Here is a 14,250-nt window from a genome sequence, read left to right as displayed (position 1 = left end):
CGGGTTTCACTGGCGATATTTGTTTGATTGATTTATTTGATTGCTGTTTTACGCCGTACTCAAGAATATTTCACTTATACGACGGCGGCCAGCATTATGGTGGGTGACTGGCGATATGAGTTAACATTTACCAACTAATCCACACACATTTTAATTTCTACCCTATGAACTTGATATACGAAAAGAAATTGTTGGTACTTTTTGGTTAATGCTTTCTACTTCTTATCTGAATTTTGCATTACATCGTTTCTTGACGTATATGGGCTTGGAAAATGCCACATATATATATATATATATATATATATATATATATATATATATATATATATATATATATATATATATATATATATATATATATATATATATATATATATATGCATATCGATTGCGGATGCAAGTGGTTTTAAGGATACATCTTAATACGTTCGCTATATATACTCGCACGTTCAAGCCATTTCTTTGTCACTGCCTTCCCGTGGGGATAATCAGATTTAGTGTGGCGTACATCTCTCTGTGAGCCTGGTATATAAAGGTTTAAGGACATTATGTAAAGCTCAATACACCGTTATGACGCCCGTATTCAGTCTGGGTTGTTGTGAACATCGCACCTGTTGCCATCTGAGCATGCGTAGAAGCCCGATCGGTATCATGATCCTTGTTGTGCCACAAGCAATAATTTCAGTTTATTGGAGAGATTCAGAATCAAAGTTTTTTTTGGCTAATCACGATTAAATATCTTGATCTAAAAACAAAAACATGGTAATACGCTATGCATTTCTAAACCTGATTAAGTGGCTTCGAAACAGCTTGTCTGTCCTCTGTGAATAATATGCAATAAAGCACGGGATTACCGCTGCAGCCCATGAAAAATTTATAGCGTATACGACTGGCATATTATCTCTGCGTAATATAATCATATCCAATATGAGAGCTGAATGTAATTTGTTAATAGTGATGCTCGGCATAACAAGGACTTACAACTGTTTTTTTCTTCTTTTTTAAAATTTTTAATGATTCAGCCATAAGGTATCATTTCAGAGATCAGTTGACCTCTGGCCTTATCAGCACTGATGGTCAGTCACGTGATGCTCAGAGGCTTGTTATGGGTGAACGATCATCAGTATATTGTCAATCAAAGAGCTTTACACTTGATTTCACAGCCCGATCCTCAGCTTCACAAAGACGGTAGACATGACAGCGTGTCAAAAGCGGCAGCCTAAGCTTCAATCCGTCCATAAATTAACTTATCTTATTGGTTCCTACTGTAAAGTACTAAGACGAAAGCGCTGAGTGGAGCTTTGGTGTGCCGGAAGCGTTCGCACCACACGTTGCTGGATGACGCACCTGCTTCCGAGGAAGTTTAGGGTGAAGAAATTAAGTCGCGTATTTCCCAAGTGATTTGTTCCACAATCTACTTGTCTTTAACAGACTTTTCCCTCAGGGCAAAAGCGATATAAGTAAGCAGACCATCATATTCCATCAAGAGTTACTGGCAACTGTCTAATATACATCGTTCTTTGTCACTGGGGTTCCAATCAGTGGACATTCCTGCCCTTTACCCGAGTCTTCAGCCAAAGTCCAGCGGCAATGACTAAAGACGATATTAGCTAGCACTTCAAGGCATATCGGGATAAAGACACAGCCGGGTTGGCGGGCGGATCGTTTGTCTCTAACCTGGTCTTCAGGCATGCATAATCAGACGTGCTCTCCGTTACAGGCTCTTTCAATAAATATAGAAAACGTTAAGAAACAAATTTTCACAATCTTATTACAATAAAGGCCGAAAACAAAGAAAGCGTTCAGAAATATTTTCTGTTCAATGACACGGGTGCTCAGGTTGCACATTAAGCTTAATTCTGTCTGCATATATCAAAGTAAACTGTGTGAGTCTTCAAAGATAGTAATCTATCAGATACGTCTCCTGATTTAAGCATGTTCTCGCTTGATATGCCACGCCAATAAAGAAGCTGAAACGTGTCCGAAACACATAGTTCTGTTTTATTAAATCCGAATGGTGCTAACACTGAGCATATATGTAGCTGAGCGTTGTGAAAGCTGTACTGAAAAGGCTAGTACAGTACATAAAATTTTTTTTTGTCTATTGTGTTTGGAAAATATATTGATTTAGTTTAAATGTCATTGATAACATTACCATCCATGGTTTTGAGGTTTCTTGTTTGTATTGCAGTGTTCATGCCATACATTATCATTATATAACATACACCGCAGTTTTAGACATGGCGGATTTTTAGCAGAAACCTGGGAAATGCGAGCATCTCGCCAAGTACATGATGTAGATAAACGTTCGGGCCGAGCAAGGAGAGTCTCTATTCAAAGCACCTTAATTAACGAAGGTCACAAAGGGTGTTCTTTTACAACTTCTCACTAGACCCCGCAGTTTCATTCTGATACCATAGAAGTTTCGCATTTGTTGCAAATTACGTCTGCTTGTTTAGATATACGGCGGAAACCTTAACAAGTTTAAACTCGGAACGTGAAAAACGTGGACAATCCGACATCAGCACGTCGACAGTTGCGGGTAATATAAGGATAAGTGTGAAGATACATCATGGTATACGGGAGGTTTGCTCAGGTAGCGCGTAGTCGTTGTCACCCAGGAAACCCCATGAGGGTCTGGCCACCGAGAACACATCAAATGCAACTCTTCTCGTTTGCAATGGCTCTTATTTGTGTTCAACCTGCACGATACTCTCTGGCTCTCTCAAACAGCATAAACACGCCCAGACAGTAAATATCATTTATTTCACTGGTGGTTGAGCGTTACTCGATAGTATTTTACCGAAGCAGCGGTAGCGAGGTTTATTGAATACGGTAGAAGCGATCGCCCAACTCCATGTAACTGACCAGGGTCCTGACACAAAGCCGCAGCGGAACCAGCTCCAGCTAGATATGATTAGGTACCGTAATGCTATTTGCCAATAAGTATTCGGCTGTGTCGAGAGTGACTCATTAGCTGAAATAAGCCAGCTACAGTAAAGCGACGCACCGCTCCTACCTTATCCCTTCGCCCAACACCCTATCCCCTTCCCGGTACCCCCATCCTGAGCAAACAGGCCTAATAGTTAAAAGGCCTAAAACAGTTTATTTATTAACACACAACGTAAATATTCACATTATTTGTTGTAACACGAAAAAACCTATAAAAAATTAGCTTTAGATCATCCAAATCTGGCAAGAAGATTTACATCCATTCATTGCATCGAGTGGTAAATGCTTGGAAATATTTCCCAAAAAAGTATCAGGCAATTCCAAAGCAAGGGGACACCAGACCTAGGCGAGATGTAGAGAATTAGCCAGACACATGTTGATGATGCTAAACACTTAACCTTTAACTTAAGATTCTTCTTGCTGGAGCTGTGATGTACAGAGATATGATTCTAACTTTAGTGTTGAGAGCAAAATAGCAGATGCCAAAGTGCTTATGCACGTCTTTATCTGTTTTATGAATATGTGTCCGTTAAACAAGTACCGTTCTAATGTCAGACCTATTAGCCTTGATTGTGATCACGACTGGCTTTTCCAGGCAGTAACGTGGGGCATGAAGTCAGAGTTTACTTGCCGGGACAATATCCTGTCATTTCCACATTAACTCAAATAAAGCTTGATGCGAATGTTCCTTGTGCCAGCTGGATGGAAGACAACAATAAAGACATCAGTGGATCCCTGGATCAGAGCTGAGAGCAGCCCCCATTGTGCTAATGACTCCGTGACAAATTAGCTCTACGCTCCGTACTCATAAATTCTCGACCGTACTTTTTGTCACATGTCATGTTGCCATGGTGATCGTCACCATCCAACCTCGCAGATCCTTTGGTGTACCAGTTTAAGGCTCAGGTATGCCTGCGTCAAAGTGGCTAATGCTAAGGTAACACTAGCCATCTGTGTATTCAACACTTACCTTTACCTACCCGAGACGGCTGCTTCCCGACCGGGGCTCCCGCCGGTGTAGCTCTGCCATCCCGCTGTTCTGCTAATCGGTACTAACTAGACAATCCATATGTTACACAGCGCCGCACATTTATAGTCGGTTAGTGTCTGTGTGGCTCTCTCTTTCTGAGGTCTTTACCCACCTGTTGCGTGTGTATGTGTGTCAAACCAGCCTCTAATATCGTGAAACTCCAACTCTTCCTTAGGTAAGTATGTGGTGATCTAATCTATCTATGTAATCTATGTGCAGTATTCGTGGGGAAAGCTGTCCCCAAGAGCGCAGGGTCTAAAAGCCTGTTAATCATTGCTTTAATCTTGATTCACATGGCATCAGTCATTGAACGTCAACTCCGAATTCACTGCTATGAGTGTGCAAGTCGTCTTTCCGCCATTTTTTCACATACTGACAATCTTTTCTGCATCTTTTAATATGTTCCGTGTCGATTTTCGCACATGCGTGATAGTAGCTTTGTTTTAGTGACAGATTTTAACAGTAGTGTGACGATAGCCTTCTTTAGAAGCGAAGTCAAACGTTTACTATAGTAGCAGATTGCTACAAATGCATATAGCCTTTCTATGGTAGCTGGAGCTTTCTGATGATGATAGCTTTCAGTAATACATGTAACAGAATAATACGTTTCTCCAGTAGCAGAATCGGTCTCTGGTATGTATTTCTAAAACCAAACAGGGAAGAATGAAATAGATCTCAGATGTATGCATTGCACAAATATTCAACGCAGCCATTTTGTTACGTCTATTCAGATTGACTCCTGCAACACGGTACATTATAAATTCAGCACCAGCCTGTCTATCAACGATGTGTGTTGATTTTCACAAATAAATGTAAAAACTGACTGTCTAAGTTTACAATCATTTTGACTGAAAATTTCGTACAGTTCATTGAACTATTTTTGATTCAACATGTTTAAGGTGTATGTTAGTAACAAATTTTCATATCGTGTTTCCATTTCGTTGCAGGCCATCGTCATTTGCTGTGAAGAGACTGCCCTTGACAAGTCGGCCGCATGATGCACCACTGGATCGTGGCGTCTGTAGCCACAGACTTACGTAAACACAGATCCGTAGAGGTCCTTAACGATTCAGCCAAGAAGAATTACTATGCCACGGAGAAAAATCTGGAGAGGTTACGCTCAAAGCGGAGGATGGAGGCCATTCTGCAACACAACAGGCTGCGTGCAAAGCACTCTCACGGAGACATTTCAAAAGAGATACCTGCCTACTGTCACCGAAACAAAAAGACACCGGACAAACTATTCCCGCCAGTTCAGATAACGGTTGCGCAGTCATGGGATGACGTCACTTCCTGTGGCAAATGCCCACAGAAGCGTTCCTCGGCAAGTGACCGTTTGTTGTCGCCATCAGATTTGCCGTTTATGTCGCGGAGTAAATCACAAGGTGACGTGACAGAGTCTGTTAAGGCGTTCCACGGTAGCCGCGGCCTTCTGTCGCCCACTTTGCTCTCGCCAACTTCGCCCGTTCATAACAGCAGCTTCGGTCACAGTCATTACCTGGCTACCGGGGGTTCCAGCGCTGAACTAACGCGATCAGTCAGCGACAACGACGTCCGATCAGACAAAGTGAGACTGATAAAACACAGAAAGAGAACAGGTTCCTGGAATTGTTTAAAGTCTCCCAATACGAGCAGCAGTGAAAACTCTCCTGAACGGGAGTGTGTGCCGATTCAATTCCCCGTGTACGATTCCATGAAACCCTCCAAAAGTGAGGACACATTTGGACGTCGTACTGGTGAAAAGGGTCTCCGCGCTTGGCTAGGCTTGGCCTCTAAGCGCAGTATGTCCCCTCAGAGGAAGGGCCATCGTTAACAGTACATAAACATATTTATGTGGATTTATACGACTTCAGAGAATTTGTAATGACAAGTATTAACAGGCTGAGACATTAGGGTGGGGGATTTACTTTTGAACATTTTTGTCTTTAAACTTTCTATTAACTGGATTGGATATTTTCTATACTCATGAACTATTTTATGTTTGTATATGTATGTAAAACCTTAACTTCATAATAAACCTCTCAAAATGTATCACAGAAAATAAGTCAATATTTACGGTCCACAGGAGTGAAATTTAACGGAATGTAGACACACAATGAGGGTTTATTTAGCGTTTGGTCGTGTCAAATTCAGATTGCCAAGGGCCAGGTATTCCACAGGATATTCAATTTTCCCTTGATCACGCTCGAATAACATGGGTTGTTGCTCTGGTTTTTATGACGGCACATTGCATGGTTGCCTCATTGACCCCCTCTTTGAATTTAGAATTGGTTTTTCATAGCTTCGTCTTTTGAAGCGGTAAACCGTTAGAAACAGCACGATCGCGTCGATCATGATAGCTTGTACACGACAGATTGCTTGGATACACAGCCACTTTCAAGTTGCACACGGGAAACTATCCAAGTGACATATAGAAGCTAACAAATAGAGCCCTTGTCAGTCAGGCAAAAAAGTGAACTTTAAACACCTGATACCACTTGAGCGCATGCAGCAGCGTGCCTACTGGTCACTGAAGTGTATGCTAAGGCTCATGAATCATTATTGCAACCACTAGCTGAGAGAGTGGGCATATTGTGTAATGCAGGACACAGTCCAGAACACATCAAATCACTTTAAATCTCTCCAGTAAGGGCGAATTTATGGCGTGTTTAGCAAATATTTCCTTTCAACAAAACGGTTTTTTTATGAATATCTCTCGTAAAAAAAGACAAATGTTCCTCTTGATCAATCAGGTGTTGTTGGTCTCTAAAGGACGAGGTACTCAATACAAATCCTTCAGTCATTAAACACAAGACAACAGGGTACCGCACAAAAGAAAGGAAAGTAGAAATCGAGTTGATTGGCTCTTGACCATGTTGTATAAAAGCATGTTGTCGAATGCTCCCACATGTAAATGAATACCCCATACCGGCCTGATATTTAACAACCCTACAAACAACGCTCCGACTAAGTTTATAAAATAATTAAATAGGGCACCAGATAGACCCTCGTAGAAAAGAGATCCATGAAATAAATTACATTTACACGAGTTATTTGATAAAAATTAGCATCAAGCGACGGTGTCATACGTTTGTTTAACGTCAGTCTGCTTGGGATAAATAATAGATATTTAAACGACTGCGACGACAGTCTGACAAGAGCAGTTTTTTTAAAACTAACCATTTTACGACATCCAGTCGATGCTAAGAAATCAACTTAGACGTATGGCCTTTCATTTTCAGACAAGTCTTTTAAGAAAGAATTGTTGTATTATGTACAATTAACGTCAGCAGTCATTTTAGAGGACGGAACCCGTGTTTTTCAAACATGTATGTGACGCACACATTTTATCACATAGGGCAAGCCGAAGTCGGGGGACTCCGATATCAAAGTCCGGATCGGGTCATTTCAAAAACTTTAAAAATGTATTTGCTGCTGCCTAGCTTGGCGCTTAGCAGTGAGAGGTTAGACATCACTGATTGTTTCGTTGCCCGTGTAATGTCACTGGGTGGGGTTTCATGTTTGTGTCTTCGGAATGATGCTTCAGTGGCGGCAGCACTTTGGCGGCATGGACAAGCCCTGTCACAAGAACACACATTATATGTACACCTCTCACCTCTCACCTCTCACCTCTCAAACATTTCTACCTCTCATAAAACATGAACAGCGTTCATACAAAGCTGACAAGAAACCCTTTCGTGTTCAAACAAGACCAGGTCTTTCGTGTTGCACGTTTCCGAAAAACTCTATTTGTCATGTTCATCCAGCATCACGACAATCAGAAACGTAATTTCAAGTTGATCTCGAGGGAAAGCGCAGAAGTCCAGCAGAAGGATCTTGGCTCAGGTACATACAAGTTTACCGCTGGTGACCTCTAGGGACCATGGAGACCTACATGTTTGCAGACCCCGAGGAATCAGCGAGGACAGGTGGAGACCAATGGGGATCATCGTGGACTGGTTGAAAGCTACTGGGGGCATCGGGAACAGGTGGAGACCAACCGGGAACGAAATATTGCTTTAATCAGGAAATTAATCATTTGATGATTGATTTCATTATTCTTACTACAGATGCCCATTACCAGAGTTATCATGAGTACAATCAACGCACAGTATTTGTATCTACATATGCACAGTTTTTATAAATAAAACTTCGTACAATATGCGTTATATATATAACTCCAAACACCAAAAGAGGGAGGCATACAGAGGTTTAGACTGAAGGTCAAAATCACTTTGAATTGAGGAATACGTTAGATATCGACAGCTCTTTCTAGCTTTCATGCAATCGTTATTAATGGTCCAGATCATTTACTTTAAAACAGCCTGTGCTGTGAAATGGCCATCTGCAAAAATAAGAAGAAAATATTACCAATGTGCCCTTCCCAGAGGTGACTCATGCGGATTGTGAAAACATGAAGACACCATCCACGACAAAAAGAATAACAACAATTTGTTACTATGCATCACTTGTAACTCAGCTACAATAAGGGCATGGTTTCGGTAATCGGTATTAAACCTACCGCATTAAAAAAAGATTTAGATCCAAACATCGCCAATTCATAACTACCATTACATCGCTGACTAAATGGATACCTTCTCATAGCCTTTGTGCTCTATGTGCGCTAGCTGCCCAAAGAAAGACAGGTTTCAATGTATCCAAATTGTTCATAACTGAACATGCCTGTGTATTAGATGCTGGGGAATTGATGGGTCAATTTCCGCTTTGTTGTCCCTCCTCGGCTATTTATCGCCTCAAATGTCCACCTAATAGACTAGGTTAACGCCGTTTATTGTAACTCGACCAACACAACCAAATCAATGTAATGTGTATATACCTGCATAACGAGATAAACGGGGCCTAATGAATATCGTCTGTGCAGTGAGTGGTTTCGAGGCTTAAGTACGTCTGTTTCCAAGAGTGATTGTTACAGTTCTACCCTTGAGAAACAATCCGCCACGGACACAATTGTTCCTTCAGACGGGGGAGCCGGTCTGTTTGTCCACATGGGCTTGTTATGCGATAGGAGGCTGTTTGGGTTAAGGGAATACGACCCTACGGTGACTGATCGCCATCATTACGTCCACGGAACACATGCCGCTGTGACATGTAACAGACAAGGCCAACTCTGTCTGATAACGATAACAGTGTCACAGGTGCAGCCCCTTCACACAATTATGACAGGGAATAAAACTGGCCAATACCCACCTGCTCGTGGATGGGGTCGACAGATATTGGGTTTCACGCATTAGCCATACATTGACATCACCCTCCCTCTTCCATCTCAGCCCAGCTCAGTCTGGTGGCACCAAGGGCCATAACAGTTCTTACAACTCGTGATCACCGGGAGTTCTCTACAACCAATAACAACTATGTTTTTTTTTTAAATCATGAACTGGCACTCATCTGTGGATGACAGATGGCTTAGCAGAACCTATACTGTAAACAACACAAACATTAGAACGATTTTACTTTACCATATGATACCGTTCATAATTATTGCTGTGTACTTATTTGTTTGATTGGAGGTTTTACATCGTACTCAAGAATATTTCACGGCGACCAGCCAGCATTATGGTGGGAGGAAACCGGGCAGAGCCCGGGAAAAACCCACGACCATCAACAGTTTGCTGGCAGATCTTCCCACGTATTTGAACTCACAGCGAAAGCATTGGTGAGAGGCTCCTGGGTCATTGTGTTGCGCTGGCGTGCTAACTGGCGTGCTGGGCCACCGAGCGCCCATCCCCCTAATTATTGTTAGAACTGTGAACATTAGGCAAGAAACCTCCAACAACCTGTCGAACGATGTGGATGCTTTAGCGTAACCCACAGCCCGGGAATATCCTCGGGATTCCTTGTCCCATTTGTCCTTTTGGCCATTTGTGTTACCAAATAATAAAACAATAGGCATACAGCAACTCCAGATCGACTAGACATTCCCCAGCGAATCATGAAAGAAGATCAGCCACACTGGGGTTCTTACTGATGGCTGTATCCAGAGGATGTCGTGTCCTGTCTGTCAGACCATCGACGAGGCCTTGTGCCCAGGCAATGATCTCATTAGGACAAGGTGGTGTCTGGAGTAATCTCAGAATTACGTGGTGTTTTTTATTCTTCACTATTTTGCTTAGTGACGGGACGCAAAGAACTGGACAAAGCGCAACAAATGTCTTTTTCCCCTATTGTGGTTTATTTAGAGCTGCAAAACCGGTTTCTTCTCTTTACGTTTTTTAATCAGTAGGAGGGTTAAGGTAGCATAAAATAAATTACTCTGAGCGTGTGTTTCCTGTGGTTTTTGTGGCATCGACGCTTTAAAAAAAGGGCATTTGTCTACCACCTTTTCCTTGAGGCTGTGAAAACAGGGGTATTTGCCTACCAACTCTGCAGTTATACTCTGTTGGCAATCCATTCGTCTGGCATCCGGCCTTCAGGCTCACACCTTCCTGATCAACCTCCAAAGTATTGGTGTTCAAACTAATCTTGGAAACCAAGCCAGACGCCCCGTTTCTGACCTCAATACCATGGAGTCGCATTGGGGTCGGAACAGTGGGAAAGTCCCATATCCCACTACAGTGGGACAGTCTACAGCTAACCGGGAAATCGATGTAACTTTCGTACCTTTGTCATAATTAGGGCCAAGAACCCATTCAGTTACGATATAACAAACTAAACGAAAGTTAAGTTTATCGATAAAACTGTTCTAAAACTAATGCTATCTCAAATACAGTGTGTATAAAGTTACTACTCGTGTTTTACGTGGGCCTTGAATTTTGTTCACATTTATTTATTGATTGATTTCAAAGGCGTGTTTCCCGTATTGAAGAATATTTCTGTTATCTGACGATGCTACGTTATCAGCTAGGGGAATACTACACATGCAGCGGAAGAAAACCAACTGTACTTTTGACAATATAAGAAATAAATGACCAATATCCAGTCACAATCTTTAGGGCATGCGCGTTTCAAAACCCAGGATCGAAAACAAGAAGAACACATCCACGACCGAAGGTCTGCCAGTGTATAAGTAAAATATTCTCAAGTACACCGTCAAACACCAATCAAATAAATCAAATAAATCATAACTCACACGCAGTAAGGACACGATTTCCGAGAATGAACATCAACGCTTATCATATCTTAAAATGACTAATCGGTATTAAACCGACCACTTTCAACATAGGTTTAGATCCAAACATCGTCATGTTCATAACTACCATTACATTCCTAAATAAATTGATAGGGTCTCATAGAAGTGTCGCTATTCGTAACCTTTGTGTTCTACGTTTGCTAGCTGTCCAAACAAAGATAGGTTTCAATGTGGTAAACAAAGTGCTCATAACTTAGCATGTCTGTGTATTAGATCCTTTGTATTATACTGCATATGTCATAGCATGTACACATGTTCTTTTAAATTAACCTTTATATTTCTCCGAATACTGTATTATTAAAAGTGTATCATTAATTAAACTGATTACATGTGGTTCTCTGTTGGAAGCCTGACTGTAACCGGGCTGACCGCGATCACCTTCGACGGTAACCCCGAGAGGTTCGGTCAAGTGCCCATAGGGATGACAAATCCGAACCTGTCTCAGGCACACCAAAACAGCTCGTGTTATCCAATCAGTGAACACGACTGATGGGAGACCCTGTGTTGTTTAGTGTGTGTTGTATTTCTGTAACTTTAAATGATGAGTCGTTTTATATTATAATAAACATTCTGTTCCTCGACTGATTGGAAACCCTGGGTTGTTTAGTATTTCCAGACTATCATAAGAACCAAATAAGAACTAAGAAAAGACATAACAAGAGTCATAACATTTGGAATCGGTGGGTCAGTTACCGCTTTGTTGTCCCTCCTCGGCTATTTATCACCTCAAATGTCCACCTAATAGACAAGGTTAACGCCGTTTATTGTAACTCGACCAACACAACCAAATCAATGTTTTGTGTATATACCTGCATAACGAGATAAACGGGGCCTAATGAACATCGTCTGTGCAGTCACTCCCTATGAGGCTTAAAGTATGTCTGATTCCAAGAGTGATTGTTACAGTTCTACCCTTGAGAAACAATCCGCCACGGACACAATTGTTCCTTCAAACGGGGGAGCCGGTCTGTTTGTCCACATGGGCTTGTTATGCGATAGGAGGCTGTTTGGGTTAAGGGAATACGACCCTACGGTGACTGATCGCCATCATTACGTCCACGGAACACATGCCGCTGTGACATGTAACAGACAAGGCCAACTCTGTCTGATAACGATAACAGTGTCACAAGTCCAGCGTCTTCAGATAATAAAGACGGGCAAGATAACTGTCCAATACCCACCTGCTCGTGGATGGGATCGTCAAGTATTGGGTTTTAGACATTATGCAAGCTTTGACATCACCCTCTCTCGCTCAGCCCTGCTCAATGGGAACGCACCAAGGACCACAACGACTGTCAATACACGTGATTACCGCGAATCGTCTTGTCACAAGAGTGGTGTAAGATTTAAGACACCTAAGGCCAAGTGCTCTGTTACCAACAACAACTATGTTTGCTTACATGACGAACTGGCACACACCTGTTGGTGACATTTGGTTTAATTCAACCTATACTGTATTCATTTAGTTAATTAGTTGATTGGTGTTTTACGCCGTACATTGTTTCACTTTACGACGACGGCCAGCATTATGGTGTGAGGAAACCGAGCAGAGCCCGGCAGAAGCCATCACCATCCGCCGGCCAGGAAGACAGCATAAGGTGAACTTGAACTCACAGCCACCGCATTGGTGAGAGGCTCCTGAGTTATTACGCGGCGCTAGAACGTTAACAGCCTCGTCCATCAAGGCCCCCCATCCATACTGTAAACAACACAAACATTAAGGGGGCCTCCGTGGCTCTTTTGGTTAGCGCGCTAGCGCAGCGTAATGAACCAGGGGACTATCACCAATGCCGTCGGTGTGAGTACGGCTCTCTGGCCGTGCGTGGGAAGGTCTGTCAGCAACCTGCGAATGGTCGTGGGTTTCCCCCGGGCTATGCCCGGATTCCTCCCACCATAATGCTGGCCGCCCTTGTATAAGTCAAATATTCTTGAGTACGGCGTAAAACACCAATCAAATAAATAAATACTTGAAGATATGATGAAGTTTCAAGATTTGAAAGCGCGATATTCGACTGGAAATAATAATTAAATCGATCTCAACATTACCTAAAATAAATGTGTATTTACAGATTTATAGTTATTAAACTTATTTATCATTAAATTATAAAAAAAATCATGACTATTGTTAGAATTGTGAATTCCTAGGAACTCAATGCACCCGAAGACCTCACGAATAGCCCAAAAAACAGGGATATCTCGAGAAATCCGCGTCCGAGATTGAGATTCATCCATCACTTTGTGTGTTCTCGTGTGTTACCCACGTGATATAGGGAAACTATTACTTTGTAAAATGCCACCTTTCTATGGGAGAGACATATACAGCTTCCTGCTTACGTCGTTCAAATCTCATGGGTTAAACTACAGTTTGTCCCTGAGTTTGTTGCCTGCAAATATTGAACGTGATTTGTCTCAACTGTCAGTTTAAAATTCATCAGTTTTTGACAGTAACCTAATAGTAACTTGCTGCCCATTCAAAACTATTCCCTGCTCACGATATTTTTTACCAAATGATTGAGTAATTGGCATCCAGCAACGCCCTCCACGCTGAGGTTCTTGATGTATCCAGAAGCTACCATGTGCTGTGTATCATCATCGACGAGGTCTTCTGCCAAGGCTATGACCTCATTAAAACTTGGCGGTCTCTGGAGTAACCTGAGAATTGCTCGTTGTTTAATCCTTGGTTTTTAATGCAATGTGGACAAAGTGGCAGAAAGTTTTTTCCACCATCCCTCGGCACATCATGTTTTATGAGCCGCCTTTGTCTGTGACGCCTCTGTCAACATACAGATTAAAACGGTACAGTTCGTTTCCAGCAATGGATCTACACATAGAGGTCCAAATTGCAATGAAGTCTTCCATGAACAACATGCACCGAATGATGTGACTTAATTTAGGAAATTATATAACCTTACAAGGCTCTTGTGTTCTGAATGTAGCATAGTGATTTCTAATCGTTTCTGGTATTTTGTGTTTGGCGATCTTCTAATATCTTGTTTAGCAACATCAGTTTCAGACACAACATCGGTTTTTGTGCATTACCTAGTGCTGTTACCGTACGTGGGAAGGTCTGCCAGCTACCTGCGGATGGTCGTAGGTTTCCCCCGGGCTCTACCCAGTTTCCACCCACCATAATGCTGGCCGC

Source organism: Liolophura sinensis, chromosome 8 (genome assembly GCF_032854445.1).
Source record: "Liolophura sinensis isolate JHLJ2023 chromosome 8, CUHK_Ljap_v2, whole genome shotgun sequence".
Classification (NCBI taxonomy): domain Eukaryota; kingdom Metazoa; phylum Mollusca; class Polyplacophora; order Chitonida; family Chitonidae; genus Liolophura; species Liolophura sinensis.
Note: the sequence above shows the minus strand (reverse complement) of the source record.